At 32.6% G+C, this 19,178-nt stretch overlaps 1 protein-coding gene across 22 annotated transcripts in view; it reads right to left on the reverse strand.

Moving 5' to 3' along the window:
- The window catches only part of BAZ2B (bromodomain adjacent to zinc finger domain 2B), a 496,810-nt gene that overhangs the window by 223,258 nt on the left and 254,374 nt on the right, over positions 1–19,178 (reverse strand). Inside the window, exon 1 of one of the 22 annotated variants that reach the window (XM_077153954.1) lies at positions 15,307–15,980. The exons of 19 other annotated variants lie outside the window; for them this stretch is intronic. The gene's annotated coding sequence lies outside the window, so the exon portion shown is untranslated. Of the gene's footprint in view, positions 1–12,211; positions 15,233–15,306; positions 15,981–19,178 lie in introns of those variants that run through there. 2 more of the 22 variants (XM_077153944.1, XM_077153945.1) reach the window with 2 other exon arrangements.

Genomic DNA, 19,178 nt, shown 5'->3' on the forward strand with positions numbered 1-19,178 from the left:
GCCAAATGATGCATTAACTTATCCTTTAAATATGACGAACTGTACTGAAATATTCAAATATTTACATAATATATCTAGTCTTAATTTGTAAGACTGGAAGGCCTTCTGTAACACTGCTCAGAGAATTTAACTGCCTGCCATCACAATACAAAGCCCTAAACATACATTTCAAACGTGGCTTATCATGACCTGCATTAAACACTCAAAAACATAATTTGATCAATACAGTGAGTGATATAATGAACATAAGTATGAGCCAGAAGTTTTTAAAGCAGTTCTGCAAAGTAAAACAAACTGCCGAGTCAATAATAAAATCATTCCAAAAAAAGAGTATTGGAATGATTAAAATGTTTTAAAGTAGACTTCATAAATAGCTCACTGATTTAAAAAATAAATGTAGTCTGATGCTGGAACCATATATACCTATTGGAACTACAAAACTAAACCTTAAACACACATCCAAATAAATACTACACTTCAAATGTTCTCAAGTTAAGGATATTTGGGTTCCTCAAAAGACTAAAAATAGAGTTAGCCATATGACCCAGCAATTCAATACTTCTAGGTATTAAAAATATATGTCCATTCAAAACGTGTATATGAGTGTTCACAGTTGCATTATTCATAATAGCCCCAAAGTGGAAACAACCCAAATATCCATCAACTGATGACTGGATAATTAAAATGTGGTATATCCACATAATGAAATATTACTTGGCAATAAAAAGGAATGAAGTACACTACATGCAACACATGGATGAACCCTGAAAACAAATGTTAAGTGTAAAAAGCCAGCCACAAAAGACCACAAGGGATTAAAATAATTTAATTTTACTATAAAACATTCTATTATTTATATAATTATATAAATAGATATATAAATATCTGTTCAGAGTAGGCAAATCTATAGCAATAGAAAGATTACTGGTTGCATAGTGCTGGGGTAGCTTGAGGGAAATTAGGAGTCTCTGTTAATAGGTATTAAGTTTCTTTTTGGGGTGATGAAAATGTTCTAATGGATTATAGTGATGGTTGCAGAACTCTGTGAATACAATGAAAACAACTGAAATGTATCCTCTAAATGGGTGAAATGTATGGCATGTGAATTACATCTCATTTATAAGCTGCTATAAAAAAGAATATTTGGATCTTTTATTGACAGATACTAGCTGATCTTGTGTATTTGCTATTCAAATTTTCAAGTCAGTATTCCTTATTCTAGACTCTATATCCAAGACTAAATGTGGCATGTCCCTAATATGACTTTTCATGTATTATATAATGAGATATTAAGATGGAACATTAGAAATCAAGCCCCTTGCAAAATATTTTATATATCTATATAAATTTATATATATTTATATAAATATATATATATATATAAAATTTTGCTAAAACTATATTAATTCAGTTTAGGGATGAACGCAGGAGTATCCAACATTATAAACTATGTAGTACTTAAATTTGTGCTTCTGCTTATTCTGCTTCCTAAATATCTTCATCCCCACTAACATCTTACCGCAATCCTGAATCAGCTCTTATTAGAAATACTGTAACAGCCTTCTAACAGATCTTTCTGCTTCTCTTTCCTCCAATCTTCCTCTCTACATAGCCAACAGGAGTCCTGTTGTTTTTTTAAACAGTAATCTTATTAACATAAAAATCTGATCTTCCTCTCCCCTACTTAACATTTTTTAGTCTCTCAATATCACATACATAATAAAATCTTAGGTCCTCTGTTTGGTATGAAAAGTTCTTCCTCATGGGGCCTCTGACTTTCTCTTTGGCCTCTTCTCTCATTCTATTCTCCTCATACACTAAGTGACCAAACATTTTATTAATTCCCCAATATATGACAGTGTCCCTTATATCTGCCATGTGTTTGATACATGATGTTCACCTCTCCTTCAAATATTCTTCTCTTTCTCCTTGTCAAACTCTGACATTGTCTAGGTGTCTTCTCTAGTTATAACCTCCTCTAGAGTGAGGAGGTTATTCTGACTCACTGAGGAATCCTTAGGTACTCCTTTCTCATTGCTCTTGTAATATTCCCTAAGTAAGCACTTATGATATTAAACTGCATAGCAATTTTTCTGTTTTGATATCTGGTTTCCTACTATACTGTGATATCCTGGAGAAGCAGAGACTATTGCTTATCATCTTTATATCCTTACAGCCTAGACTATAAGGGCCTAATAAAAGACAATGAAAATGCATGATAATCATTAAAATTTATATGAAACTTTATCATCTGTAAAAGTATGCATATAATATTCTAATTTTACCCTTACAACAAATCTTGAAGTAAGTAGGTCCAGGTATTATTATTATTTCAATTTGAAGATGAGGAATCCTGAGTTAATACTTATCACCTGATTGCCAGCTAATTTTTAAAAATGATGAAGAAACTTAAGAGTGAGAAAATCTATACTTACTTTTTATAATTTTTTTTCACATAGGAGTAACTTTGAAGTTACATAAATATAAAGTTTTCATAAATATGAATGTCAATATCTAAAGAATCCTATCAAATTTGTAGTTTCTGAAGTAGAAAAAATGGCCAGCCAGTCCTATATTTTTCCTTTAATCTATCATTCCAAACTCAACAACAAATATCAAGGACCTGTAAGAGGGTTAGCCACATACTTGCTAGTCATGATCCTAATTTTAAACCTATCCTCCAGTTTCTGATACTACTCTTCTTCTGTCACACCTATCAACTTTTCATTCTTCTTTATATGTCCATTTTTCTGATTTGATGATTACATTTATAGTTTCTGTGAAATGTTAGCTTGTCTAAATAACTAAAAGGTACCCTGTGCTAACTCTTATGTTTATAGATGCTTTGTTAAACACCCCACACATCCCCCTTAAAATTATAAAGTAGTCCTTATCCTTCTGTGCATGACATTCATATCTTCTATCAGTTAATCTAATCCTACTATTGTAATAGAAAAAATTTACTTCTTATGTTGAAGTAGTACTCATTTTGTTATAAATATGAATATCAACTTATTCAATAGGATGTTTTTTGATCTTCTATAATTTTGTATTTAGTTAGAAGCAACAATTTTCATCATTGCTTATGATTTCTTATCAATCTAAAAACTGGTTTTAAGTGATTGTAGAGCTTGTATGCAAATAGAATAAAATCATAAAAATAACATATATAATAACCAACCCCATCTTACATTCATATCCCAAATAAAACAGGAAAAGAAAAAAATGAAGAAAAGAGTACTGGGAGTAAGACAACATGGATTCTTAATAATTGATAAGCAAGGGGAATAATTAATAGTATTTGACACTGGGCAAGTTATTCAACATTTCTGAACCTCAATTTTTTCAACATACGTGGGACAAAGCTTTGTAAAAGACCTTAGCAATGCCTTTTGTTTGTTTGTTTCTCCAGCAGTTGAGTGCAGAATGTTCAAATGTCTTGTCATATCACCTTCTCCTTGAGGCCTTTCCCTGGCCACTCTATTTAAACTTTCAGCACTACACCACCAACTCCTCTTCTTAGCACTTACTGCTATCTAGCATACTATATATCACACTTATGTCTTTTTGCTTATTGTCTGTCTCCTCTACAAGACTGTTGACTACCATATCTTTTTTTTTTCCCCACAACAATGTTGCAAGAAGTCTAGAATAGTCCTGGCACATAGAAGATCCTCCATGAATACTTGTTGAATGAATGAATCCAGAGAATTCAAGAGGACTGACAAACTATGGACCTCATCAATTCCAAAAAATCATTAACCTAAAAAAGCAACTTCAAATATCTTTTCAATAAGTCACTACAAATTAATCAAGTAAATTGAGTACAATATACCAAAATGGATAAAATAAGATAAAAGGCTGCTGAAATAAGATGGAAGGAAGGATTAAGATGATTACAAGAATGAGAAGGCACCATGACAGGAAGGGAAGAAAACAGAATTTAACAACATTCTAAGGTTCTTAGAGCCAGGTAGGGAAAAACAATGATGGAGAACATTTTGCCCAAGTAACTGGATATATGTATAAAGAAAGGCTATATAAACTAGTATTGACAACCAAAGGCTTGAGAAAATAATTGGATTTACTGATAGTGGAGGTTTGAATAAGTACACTTGTAAATTGAGTGGGTAGTATATTGTACTCTCTATTCTGAAGCAATCGGGGTGGGAGGTAACTAGAGCAGTTTTGAGAACTCCCAGCCATCTTCTTGTCACTACAAGGACAGAAAAATCTCAACCAAACATCTCTTCCTTTCCAAAAGTCTTCTGTCCCTCCCCAGAAAACTCTCGTAAGGGCTAGCTGATAGGTCTGCTAGAACCAGAATATTTAAACCAAAGTTTAATATTAGGCATATGAAAACGGCCTCCCACACCCCTCCAAAAGAGGTTCTATAAGGACATGTGACTACCTGGGTAAAGGTTTTCTACACACTCATGAATTCCTTACCAGGTAACTAATTGTGGATCTAGCACCTCTTGGGGCTGTACCTTGCTCACTCATAGAGGGAACAAGGATGATGGGAAGGGAACTGGATAAAGTAATGGGACCTATTGCCTCAGATATGAGATTTGAATTGCAACATGCCATATTACACTAGTATAAATGAGTACACATCAAATTCAGTTTCAATATCATGTCTAAAGAATGAATAATGAAATGTATTAGAATAAACATTCTTCTTAGGCAAAAAAGAAGAAAAACTTCCAGAGAGGGAGGATGTAGACTTGTATTAGCTGCTTAGATAGAGGAATATCTCCTGGTACTTGTATAATAACTCCACAAAGAACTAGAAAGACCTGGTCCAGAAAAAAAACAAACTCCAGGAAGGACAATATTAACACTTAGACTGCAACTCAGAAAAGCTTAGAAAAGACAGTATGTATTTCAGAAACTGTGTATCTGCTACAAAATAGGGCCAACAAAGGAAACATTATTACCACAATGTCTTGCTCTCCTCTCACCATTTTTTAACACCCTGAAAACTTACCTTTTCTGTCCTTAGTTACTTGTGCAGAGCAGGATAAAACAGGGAAAGAATGGATCAAGTGAAGTCAAGTGAGAGACTTTATGAACTCAGATAAAACGACCTAAGAGGTAAGGGTCCAAAAATTAGCACTGCTGACAGGACTGATAAATAATACTTCACTCACATAAGCTCCTTGTTGAATATCAGCTGCAAAACTTTGCAGGATAAGCCAACAGAGAAATAGTACCTATCTTTACTAAGGTATATCAACTACAAATGATGAAAATTACAGATTCATGGGGCCCTCAAATACTAAAATGGTGGCAAGAAAAGAGGGCCTTCTGGAAGATGTCAGATCCCCATCAAAAAGTGGTTGAGTGGTAGCAAAGCAATCTCAGTGTTTCTAAAGATAAAAAATTGAGGTTCTCTATCTAAAATATAGCCCGATATATTGAAGAGAAGTCCAAAACTCAGAAAAATCTCTAAAGAACCCTGGAAAAAAATTGATTAGGCAAACAGTCAATAGCTGGCTCAGTAATGAAACTTAAACTTCAAATCACAACAAGAGAGTTAAGAGGTAAAAAAGAATTCTAGACGATCTTGGAAAAAGGTAGAAAGATGAAAAGGGTGACTTGGGAAGAGTAACAGAGATACTTAGCCAGTATCCTTATTTCCCAGGTGTCTAGTTTATCCATATTTGCTGTTATACTAGAAAAGGCCAGTGCTTTTACAGTAAGCCTAACCCACAAATATGCCTTGAACACTACGACATCCAGTCTAATGGGGTTACTGGTAACAAGATCAGAGATAGCATCCTGAAATGAATGATAGATGTGACAGACTTGGAGAATATGTCAGAGACACACTCAGATCCTAACTCTGACCCTATCATCTTAGTGGAACTGGGAAAGCATTCAAAGTAGATGGAAACATTACACCAAAAAAAGTAAAGATGCTTGAATTGGAATATTAACCTTCAAGTTTATGTGGATAGTTGTTTTTCTTTTCTTTTGGTATGCAAAGTGTAGAAGCATCACGATCTGGAATAGAACCTCAAGAAATGGCAATGAAGAAATAACCAGAAAGATGATGAAATTACGTCTACAAAGCATATAAATTAACTCCCAAGTTTTAGTTTAAAACTAAGACACAAAAAGGTGTCCCTTCCTAGAAAGAGGTGGTCTTCTATAAAGAACATTTTGTTTGAATTTCACATATATAGTTCCAGAAAATTCTACGACATTAAGTTTATATGAATTAGAGATTTTTTAGAAGTAAAAGTAATATTCAGCTCCTTACTTTCTTGCTAGCTCAGCAATGCTATGACAAAAACTTTGAAAATATTTTATCGAATTATTTACTTTGTTAATCAGTAGGCCATACGAGCTATTTAGTCCACCAAAATGGACTACTGTCTTTCTGATTTTCATGAAGTGGAAACACTCCCCAAATGATTACTCTAAGTTAGACTTTTTTATGATTTAAACATGTCATAATTCCTTCTTAGAAGTGGAAAGATTCACTTGGTTTACACAAATATTAAGGCAATTCACCTCCAAGGTTTAAAAGAAAAAAACTAGATTTCCATGAGCTATTCTGTGTCCATTTTCTCAAAATTGCTAGCTCTTTCAAAATCCCTATGTATCAAATATTCTTATGCACATCTCCTGATGAACTAATAAAGGAAGCTTTCACTTAATCATCCTTTTATTTCTAGAAATTACTTCTCTGATGTTCCTAAAAAATATTCTTATTGGATGGCCCATTATATCTTTTTTTTTCTATTCCTTAATGAATTCATAATTCATTATTGCTTATGTGCTTATGATATTCTATATCCTTTCTAGAGATATTTGTAATTAGGTAAAAAAGTTTCTATATAGCTATATTGCTTCCCATTTCCTGGTTCATATCATCTTATCAAGCCAGTGAAATTAACTGTTGACTCATTGATACCTCACTGATCCATGAAATGATAGGTAAACACTTTTTTTTTTTCGCATGGGCAGGCACCAGAAATCGAACCCAGGTCTCCAGCATGGGAGGTGAGAACTCTGCCTGCTGAGTCACCATGGTCTGCCCCCTAACTCACATTTTAAATATATACATATATTTTTAAATATTTTATTGAGATATTTTCATGTATCATTCAGTCCATCCAAAGTGTACAACCAATGGCTCACAATATCATCAGTTTTGTATTCATGATCATTTTTAGAATATCTGCATCACTCCAGAAAAAGAGAAAAAAACCATATATCCCATACCTTTTAATCCTCCCTCTCACTGATCACTAGTACTACAATCTACCCAATTTTTTTTACCCCTTATTCCCTCCACCATTATTTATTTATTTATTTTGTCCTAATTGCTTTACTCAACTGTGCATACACTGGATAAACAGAGCATCAGACACAAGATTTTCACAATCACACAATCACATTGTAAAAGTTATACAGTTATACAGTCGTCTTTAAGTATCAAGTTTACTGGCATATAGTTCAACAGTTTCAGGTACTTCCCTCTAGCCACTCCAATACACCACAAACTAAAAAGAGATATCCATATAATGCGTAAGAATAACCTCTAGGACAATCTGTTGACTCTGTTTGATATCTCACAGACAATGAAACTTTATTTTGTCTCATTTGTCTCTTCCCCGTTTTGATCAAAAATGCTTTCTCAATCCCAAGATGCCAGGTCCCAGTTCATCCTGGGAGTTCTGTCCCACATTGCCAGGGAGATATAGACCCCTTGGAGTCACGTCCCATTTGGGCGGGGGGAGGTGGGCAGTGAGTTCACCTGCTGAGTTGGCATAAAGAGAGAGGCCACATCTGAGCAACAAAAGATGTTCTCTGAGGGTGACTCTTGGGCATAATTATAAGTAGGTTTAAGGTTCTCCTTTGTGAGTAATTTTCATAGGGGCAATTTTCAAATCGAGGGTTCAGCCTATTGTATTGGTTATCTCAACAGCTTATGAGAATATCAAATTCCCCAGGTGGAGAAGTTTAATATTTCCTCCTTTTCCCCCCATCTTCCAAGGAGACTTTGTAAATAATTTTTATTTCTATACCCAAACTACTCTAAGACGTACTGGGGCATCACACTAACCTGTAGAAGCCAACAAGATCTCACTCCCTATTAACGATTTCATGTAATTATGATGTTTGTATAAACTGATCATACAAATTAAATTAGATAGTACACTACCAAAAGTATAAATTTTGTACCAAATAAACATCTCTTCCTATGCTCTCACACAGAACTAACTTTTAGTTCCAATATTTACACTTTTAAGGTTCATCTCAAAAACGCTAATGGAAATGTCTATAATCTTGTCACTCAGACTTATAAAATATAAAATGTTAGCATATATTGGCAAAATAAATATAAAATCACTAAAAATACTATGTTGGAAAAATTTTCCAATTAAAAATAATTATTTTACTTTTAATGTAAAAAATGCAGCTAAAAATAAATATCTTAGAAATAAGCAGAAATACAATAAATTACATCCATTAGTTGTGGGAACATCTTCTCCTATCATTTTACAATGAGTCCCTAGAGCTGAGAAATCTAAATTCAAAGACCATATCCTATAAAATATTAGAGCAAAATTGGGTTTACATACAATCAAAACACTTAATTATTTTTCTTTATATTCACTTTAAGAGGTGGCTCTTTACACATATACATGTTCTCACATACATGGTTTTGTTTCTTTTTTTTTTCTTTTAAGAAAAATATCTGGTATGTGCCTAGTCACACACTAAGACTCTGCCTAATCTCTTAAATATTTCATAGTATAAGAGAATTTGAGTCCTTCTTCAATGATTGCTTCAATGCTTATAGACCTTGTTCACGTCCCTTTTCCTTAAACGAGACTTCCCTGGTTATTCTAGTAATACCTCTCTTATTATTAATTCATAATATTTCACTTGTTCATATCACTCATATAGCAATCAATCTTATACTCCGTTTCACACTTGTGGTGTTTCCAAATTACTGTTACACATTTAGTGTTTGATTATGCTTTGTTTACTAAACTAGATTAGTTGCCTAAATTGTTAAATCAAGACCCACATTTAACAGATGTACCTTGTTTACCAAACTAGATTAGTAGTAGCTCAAATTGTCAAATCAGCCCTCTACCATCTTCAAATCACCAAAAAATAATACAATTTTATGGTTTCGCTAATACATTAAGTAAAATTTTCAACAACAAAGGCTAAGAGAAAGTATTCTGAGTAAAATTAATCAGAATACTCATTCCCTGGGCACTACAATTAATCCAGAATGTAAAAGACTTAGTTTAGTATAAGTATTGGAAAATAGGCAAAAAAAAAAGATACTTTTCAAAGTTTTCTGACTAGCCATTTTTCTTTGCTTCAACTGAATCTAAGACAAGACACTGTCAATATAAAAGATTAAAAAAAAGTAGGCAAGGGTAGAGCAACGGTGGTTCAGTGGCAGAGTTCTTGCCTGCTGTGCCAGACCCGTATACAATTCCTGGTGCCTGCCCATGCACAAAAAAAAAAAAAAGAAGAAGAAGAAGAAAAAATAGGCAAGAAGCATACCAACACTTAATGTGCACACTAATATTTTTTATAACTAAGTAGAATTATTCTGAAATATATATCTAACCCTAAAGATTATTAAAATATGAAACTGCAAAAATAATTTTGTTATGATATAAAGGGCATTTGGGGAACCAACCAAAATATATGTTTACTTTAAAAGTTCATGTAATGACTACAGTCACATTAAAATATATATACTTAAGAGAAGTCTTTAGGGTATGATAGTGAAATAGAAGGAAGATATCAGAGAAAGGAAAACAGAGGAAGAATAATTGCTTTCTTCCCTTGAAAAAACAGCACGAAAATTTGAGAAGTATATCAAAACAAACTTGGAATAAAGTCATATATTTATAGAATGCATTCTCCAAATATATTGCCCTATGTTAAATGGACCTTTTAGACTCAACAGCTATTTTAATCCTTATAAAGGTTAGTTTCGTTTTGTTTTTTAATCAGTATTTTTTTATATAGATAATGTTTTTGCAAAATATTTCTTTCCTAGAAAATGTATGAATGATTTGCTCTTCAGTGTATCTTTAAAAAACATATAATATGGACCAGAAAAGTCCTAAAATGCAGAGAGGCCAGCCTCTCCACAACATCAACTAGTTCCATTCCCTTATCCCATATTATCAACAGCCCTCCCAACATGAAAAAGTTAGATTGGGCATAGCCCAAATACCCCTAAAGAGAGGGAGGAAGACCAATGATGCTGATGGAGTTATACAGGAAGATAGGGTTTAACAAATGAATATGAATACTGAATCATTATATTGATATTTCTTTTAGTCTTCAGTATCTTAGAGCAGCTAGACGTAAAACCAGAACTTGTGGAATTATAACCCATTCCGAACTCTGAAATCTGTTCCACAACTGTTGTGATGTACTTCAAAATTTATTGCTTTTATATATATATATATGTTATTTTTCACAAAAAAGGGAAAAAAGTCTATTGTGATGATAAAAAAAAGAATATATCATGGATTATTGAACCATTCTCCTATTAAAGACATTTGAATCCAAAAAAGAAAAAAGAAAAAAACATATCAGCAAGTCACTAGCTCATAGATTAAATAACCTTTTGATCCAGAGGCACAAGATTTAAGTTTCTAAAATGTGACATCCAAAGTACATCTGTTTGAAAAAAATAAAAAATAAAAAAAACAAAGTACATCTGTTTGAAAGAAGTTCTATATTCTTATTCCCTCTTGAAGTAGAACATCTTATGTTCGCTTTATAATGAAAATACACACAGTTGTCTGAGAAACTATTGCTTTTATTAGGCAGTAACACCAGACTTAAGCAAATTCACTTCCCCAGAAAACAGCCAAAAAAGGGAAAGAAACAAAAAGATCTACAAACATATACAACACATGAGTTAAAATTCCTATTTTTTTATTTATCAGAAAACTTAATCTCTGAGGTTTTATAATTTACAAGTGATTTTAATAAGCTTGATGTTGTGATTTCCAAAGACACAGTATATTAGAAAGAGGGATGAAGATGACGATGACAGCAGCTGTAACTTTTTGAGCACTTATTAATAAGTATTTTATATGGGAATGGGGACCAGGGATGGAAGGAGTGCTTATAATGAATACTCTCCTAAAAATTGGGTAGGAATTTTGTAAAAAAAAGACCAACAAACGGCTTGATTTTATGATTAAGATTTACAAACTTTATGTTCAAAGATTTCACTGTATTACAATATAGAATGGTAGCTAATGTTCAAAGAAAAAACTCTTTGAGACCGTACACAAAAGTTTAAAAGTTTACAAAGTTAAAAAATGCATACACTTTCAAAATAAAATTTTAAAAATTTTGATGCTAAAAGGCATACGATTTAATGTAAAAAGGAGTATGGGTACTGGTATCTAAAAACTTGGTTTTAATTCATCACCTAATATATCAATTTCTTTAGGAAATTTTAACCTCCCTAGATGTAGTTTCCCCAAATGTAAAATAGGAGTACTACTTACCTTACAATACTAAAATGAGAACCAAATAATGTAGAAGCACCCAGTTGAACTACCATACTTGCTGACTATGGTAGCCACAGAAAAATTCTGAAAACGACTACAAAGAATAATTTGTTCTTTCAGATAAGCAACTTATTACTTTTTAAAATGCTATCACTTTTCACAAGATTAGATGTTACCCTGTAGTTAGTATACACATAAAGTCAATAATGCCAAGATTCATTTGCATATACGGTGAATGATCTCCAATCTTACCACAAACCACCTCTTTGCCTGGCTAAATCCAACTTATTCTTCAGTCTCAGTTTAGATAGCATTTCCTCTACACAAACTTCCCTAATCTTTCCCACGCTGCCTTCTCTTATTACTGCTTCCCAGCCTATTACTACCCCATTTTTCTTCAGCTATAGCCTCATTTCTTTATTTAAACTGTCTACGAATTAACTCTAACAGTTGTCTCCAATTCCTCTTTTCCCATTCTCTCTTAAACCCACTGCAAACAGACTAACAGCCTCTCCCCTTCTCTCCAAGTGGCCTTTTCATGGTTGTCAGTTTTAAATACAATGTGAATTCTAGGTCCTCATCTCACTCATTAGCGGTTCCAAATTATCAGTTAATCTCTCCTCCTTGAAACATGTTCTTTGCTTGGCTCCCAAGACAGTACACACGCTTGATTTATTCACCTTAGTGGTCATTCCTTCTCAGTATCCTTTGCTCATTCCTCATTTTCATGTTGAGGTCTCATTCCCTGGCCTTCTTCCTTATCTTCTGTTCCTTTGGTTTCCATCTAGTTTCATGACATCATAATTCTATCTCTAAATGCACATCTCCCAAATCTGTATCTCTACTCCAGATCTTTCTCTCTGGCCTGCACACTACATACCCATATCTCTATTTACCTTTTTTCTAGACATCTCAAAACTAACATATCCAAAACCAAAATCCTGATTCCCCACTCCCATCCCAAATCTACTTCAACTAAAAACCTTCTCTAACTCAATTCATGGAAACACCCCATTCTTAAACAGCTGCTCAGCCAAAAACTTTGGCATCATCTTGTCTCTTTTTCTCATATCCCACATCCCGTCTATCAGGAAATCATTTTGGTTGTACCTTAAACATATCCAGAATTGACTGCTACCTCCCTTATCTAAATCAGTACTTTCTCTCATTTAGATTACCTAAAAGCCTCAAGTGGTGGTCCATGACTCCCTTTACTCTATTCTCAAATGACAAGTGAAGGAATCCTTTAAAAATGTAAGCCAGATCTATTTAAAGCACTGCAACAACTCCTCAAAGTCCCTACAGTGGTTAACAATATCCTACAGGATCTGATAACACTCTTCCCCATTACCTCTGACAATACCTCCTCAGACTTTCCCCCTCCCCTTATTCTACTCCAAACACACTGGTCCCTATTCATTTTCCTGGAAATGCATCTGCCTCACACTCTCTGCCTGAAAGGTTCTTCCCAAGGATACCCACATAGCCTACCTCTTCAGTGGTTGCCCAAATATTACTTTCTCCATGAATCTTTCCCAGCCCCCATATCCATCATTACCCTATTCTTGTTATCATGCTGTACCTTTTCTTTTCTCAATACTTACCGCCTTCTAAAGTGCTATCTACTTATTTATTAAGATTATTATTTATTTCCACCTCCACTATAATGTTCCACAGGGTAGGAATCTTTCAAACTTTTACTTATTGAATATCCCATGTACCTAGAATGGTGCACAAAAAAATGCAAAATAAATGTATAAATAAAGGAATACAGTAGAATCCTCTCTCTTTTATGCTGTCTTTAGCATCCTGTGCTTATCTCTGCTTTATCAGTTATCATATTGTACAATAGTGGCCTATTAATTTTCTGCCTCTTCTACTAGAGTGGTAAGCTTCTTGGGACAAGGATGTAATCTGCTTCCCATTGTTATCCCAGGTACTCCCTTATAGTACTGACACTTAGTATAGGTATTCCTTAATATTCGATAAATTAATAAAAATAAAATAGTCTAAATCAAAATCGTAAGCATGTTATTAGCTCAAAAATATAAACATAATGGTTAAGGGCATGGCACTAAAGGCCGAGTTCTGAATTCTGGATTCTATTAATGTCTTTAGTTCTGGGTCTGGCATTAATTGGCTAAAGGCCCTTGGATCATGTTATCTAAATTCTCTATTATTTCTTCGTCAATAAAAATAAGGATCACAATGGTACCTGTATCTCACATAATTATGATGAATAGGAAATGGGATGTGAAGTAAAGCAATTAGCCAAGTGGCCTGCACATATTAAACACTCAATAAATTACAACTATTATTTATTGCCATAAATTAAAAGCACACTATCATAAGTTTTGTTTAGATAACTCGACTAAGATAGAATGTCTACTAAACATAGCCCTCAGAATCAACTTAAAATGTACCAATAATTTATATTAAAAATTACTGTGAGTTACCTAATCTTGTTAAGCATTTTGTAAAAAAAGATACCTTACGTCTCTCAACAAGAGTAGGATTCTATTTACATTATCCCAGAATATTTAAAAATATTTCTCGATATTAGGTTGTATAATCTTCTTCAGTAATGGCTTTGAATGTTTAATAATTTCTTAATATTTATGTTTACTTTTATATAGCCAAAATACCTAATGCTAGAGTTTAAAAACAAAACAACTTACCTACATTTATAGGCTTATAATATGTACACACATTCTCTCATCTACTCTGAATAATCTCATTTTCAGGAATAACTTTTGGTAAAAAGTTAAAGTTTATAAGTGTTTTTGGGACTCTTTACTAAATCACCTCTAAGCTTCCACTTTTCATTTTAGTCATATATTCCATAACATGTATAATCCTTTAATAATGTTATATAAAAATTGACCAAAACTAAGAGTTCTGAGCATTATTAAAAGGCCAATGTAATGCTGTTTATTTTAAAGCTATAAGAGTTTCTATTATTTCCATGTTTACTGCGACTCCTAAATGATTACCTAGTCATCTATCTAGATTCAGTTCTCCATTTTATAAAATACTTGTGAAATTCATTTTACTTGTAGTTTGTACTACCATTAAGAAATAAATAAGCATACACATTTTACTTAACACTCTTGTAGATTGCAGACAAGAAAACCAAGGTAAGCAGTTTAAATGCTTGTCCCAAGATCAGAGATGGAGTGACTACAAGCTTTAGGATTTAAACTAAGAAGCACATTACTTCCCTCTTATATTCAGAATATTTAACATTGTTTTTACATCACAAGGATCTCTTAACTAATTTAAGAACAATAATTTAATGAAATAATTAAAATTATTACCAACATACGAAAATACATACAAATAGAATTATGAGATTTATGAAAGCCTCAAATAACATTTGTGTTTATCCAAATAGTCTCTGAAAACATTAGTCTGATTTACTACATAAGCTATTTTTTTATTTTACTTAGAGTGCCAAGAGAGTGGCAATTTTTTTATAATTTACAATTTCAAGGAATTTTTAGAATAGCTAATTTCTTCAGCAAAATCTACAAATAAGTATATGAAATTTAGGATATCAAACAGAAGTACTTTTGCTTGATTTAGGAAGAAATACTTTTTCATTAAAAAGAAATCTCCAAACTTAAATCAGTAGTTTCTACTCTAATTGTAAACTTTTAACTTCAGGATATATTTAGAGTAGATATGAAAAGACAATGATAGACAGCAAAGAAAACACAAAATAGACTTTCATTTACAGGAGAAAAAGACATACAGTATAACATTAAAAGCTTACTGCGGAGAGTGGGTTTAATCAGGAAGTAGCCATTATCCTTTCGATTCAGAGCAGTGACAGCACTCCAAAACAAGCCGTGATATTTTCCATTTAAAAGGAATGAAAGAATACCTACTATTGTGTCCTAGGTTTGCTGACCTCAAAGGTCACCATATGTCTTTTGTAAAAAGCAACCATGAAAACATAATCCAAGTAAGCATTTACAATGCTCTATTTGTTGAAACACCTAAAATCTACCTAACACAACCTCTCTCTCTCTGTTACTCACAAAACATGGCTGTCTTATTCAGAGATTAGCAATTATTGTAATGAGATACTGTCGGAGAGGGTCAAATAGTACTTCCTGCAGTTTACACATCTTGATTTCCTGGTAAACAAACTGAAAGGCAGGTGGAGCACTTAGATCACCCGTAAACGTGAATGCTCACGTGACAAAACTAAATCAGGTAAAGCTGATGTCTCAAGTAATTGTTCATTCTTAATTTTACTTACATCAAAACAGACAATAAAGAGATTAACTCTGTTTTTCTATCTTTCTTTTTTAAGGAGGGATTATTCCTGACATGCAAAATCTCACAAATTATAATAAGGAATGCTTGAAAACTATCACTATTTTATCAGATTTTCAAAATTGCTTAGAGAAAATAATTTATAAAAAGAAGGCAATGATAATGATTAACAAATTAATAAGATGATTGTTCAAAAACCTGCTAAATATAAGAAGTCTTTAATTAAAATTTTACATGCAAATTGTAACTGCTTTGAGAAAGTAGACAAAAGAAGTTTAAGTTATAGTTATAAGAACATAATCAACATGTTTAGGCAAAGCATAAGTCTATTTCTATCAGGACAAGCTCCTGCAAAAGAAGACTAATTTAGAATTTATTTGGCAGTCTTCGAAAAAACTTTCAAATAATCACACGAATCCAAAAGTTCACATAACTTGAAACTATTTCCTGCATCATTTTAATCTTATATTTAAAAAATAAAACAAAACTTAAAATAGCCACTTATGAGCATTTAAAACTACATGATGTTACTGGTTTAAAAAGTTGCTGTTTTTTTTAAATCTTTAAAATTTTTAATTTAGTAGAATATAGTTTGATTTAAATTACTGTTATATGTGTATGTAACAAAAACAAAATCCACTCTGTCCAAATGATAAAAAATCACTACTTTAAACATATTTAACTGATTTTTAAAAACTTGCCAAGATTTGCCTTTATCTTAATTCTATATTTAGTAAAGTCATGCATCTATATCCTACCAATGTGAACACAGCATGCTTTAACTTTATGCGAAGAGCTCTTATCGAACCTTTTACAATATAATCATGTCAAGGCATTAAAATCATATTACTTAAATTACATCAACTTGCAAACTAAAAATATAATGCTATGAAATAAAAAAACAAAACAAAATGATAACAAAATCAATAACAACCAAAAGGACACCCAAGCAGATAAGGACTGTGTGAAAGGGCCAGAATCTCAGGTCTCATTATAAACACTTGAAATGTGCCATTTAAAAGGGATGTGTGTGTGTTTAGTATTGAACCACATTAACACATGTTGCTAACATCATTAATTATCATCCTAACCAGAATAACACTATGATATGGAGAGCAAATTTTCAGAAAACTACAACTAAGGAGTTAACAGTTCCAGCTGAACTTTTTGGTCAAATTAAATATTTCAAAAATGCTATAGTTACCTGTAATACAAAACACAGACATTATTTCCTTTATAAAAAAAAAAAAATCTTAGATAGTTCCATGCACTAGGGTAACTTTTCAGAAATCTACAACCACCAAATGGGTCCCTGGACCAGAAAAGTCCTGAAACCTAGAGGGGCCACCTCTACAGAACATCAGCTAGTTCCAACCCCCTACCCCATATTACTGACAACCCGTTACAATAAGAAAAAGTTAGAATGAGCATAGCCCAAATACTCCTATAGAGTGGGAGAGAGAGTAAAGGTATGGTGGAGTTATACAGAGAAGGTAAAGTTTAACAAATGAGTATGATTCCTGAATCATAATATTGATATTTCTTTTAGTTTCCAGTTTTAGAGCTAGAAGTAAAAACCTAAAATTGTGGAATTGTAACCCATACCAAACTCTGAAATCTGTTCTACAATTAACTGTTGCACTGTGCTTTGAAATTTATCGCTTTTTTGTATATATGTTATTTTTCATAAAAAAGGGAAAAAAAGTCAATTGTGATGATAAAAAACAATATATTCCTTCTAGCCTCCACTGTCCTAGAGTAGTCAGAAGAAAAAATCTGAGATGATGGAATGGTAGCCCATGACAAACTCTGGGATCTGTCCTGTAACTACTTGTTAAAGAGTGCTTTAAAAATTATTGTGTTTTACTTTCTTTGCTTTGTATATATGTTATATTGTACAATTTTAAAAATTAAAAAAATCTTGCATATCATTCCTATGAAACAGATTTCTTTGAATATGTAATTCATATATCAAAACAAAACAAAATTAAAATTAGAAAAAATTATTTTAAGTAATTCATATCTGTATTTCTCATAATGGGTTAAATTTAGAGGATGATGAACTGAAAACACTAAAAGGTTTAGAAAAATTTATTTTCTTTCATTCAAGGTAGCTTGTATCAACCGTCAGCAAGTTTGGGTATTAAGAGTTTACAAGTTAGTCAAAAGGTCACAGACAAAAACCAGCATAATAGATATAGCACTCTGTGAGTTAGAAAACAACTCTCTTCCTCGGTTAACAAATGAGGAAAAGGCAACTTTCTGTCCTCTAGGGTATATTTCAGCAGTACTTGTCCACTTGATGAGGGGACATTCTGCACAACTGGTGGCTCTGCATAGGTAAAAAGCTTAATAGAATTCCCCTGACCCCGGGGGCAATTTCAATAACCATAGAGGAAAGTAATCCTCTGTGACTTCAAAAGAACATGTGCAAAATGAAGTGGGGAGCCAGAAGGGTATAAGAGAGGGAAGACAGGCTCCTGTCTATCTGTGCTTGCCTTTTGCTGACAAAAAATAAGCTTTACATGTTATTTATAACCCATCTTTTCTCAAAATAATTTAAGGTGGCTTACAGAAAAATAAGCAGCAAAAACAAATTATTTCACAAAATACAAATTAATATGAATGAAGTAAAAATAAGACAGAGTGATAAAGATGAAGAACAGGTAAAGATGGAACACAGAAAATCCTATAAATTCTATTTTTAAAAGTTCCTTTTAATATTTTCGCAATGTAAGTCATATCAAAAACTTATTGAGAAGTTACCCAAAAACAGTCATCTAGATAAGGAAGCCTTCTGCAATCTAGCTATGTGGGCATTTAAATATGTACCAACAATCCCCAGATTTTTTTTGTTTTCGTTAAACCATACTCCGTTTCCTAAATTCACGTTCTTCTGCACAATGAGTACAAAAAAATGGACATGCAAGCAATAACTGTTGCTGTCGATCAGATAAAGGAGAAAACACTAGTAGGTGGTCCAGATACCTAAAAGGGACCTACTTCTCTTTTTAACTTAAAAAGTTACTCTCTTCTTCCTTGGTGATTTTTTGTTATTCTGATCTAAGTAAAAGCCTGGGAGCCCATTTTATGATGATTTTTATTCCTTCTTCTTTTGGTATTTCTAATAATGGTACGGAAAATTGACAGTCTCCTAGATTTCTGTCTTCACATCCTGTCTGCACAAATTAAGAAATGTTTACATTTTTTTAGAGCATTTACTTTTTATGTTATTGTTATATTAAAAAAGAAAGTAAAATCAATATAAAAGGAATTCCTTATATCCCATTTCACTAAACACGAAAATGCAAGGCCCAGAATATATCATATCTGGATTGGACACTACTAAAATTAAAAAATATG

Source organism: Tamandua tetradactyla, chromosome 3, assembly GCF_023851605.1.
Source record: "Tamandua tetradactyla isolate mTamTet1 chromosome 3, mTamTet1.pri, whole genome shotgun sequence".
NCBI lineage: Eukaryota > Metazoa > Chordata > Mammalia > Pilosa > Myrmecophagidae > Tamandua > Tamandua tetradactyla.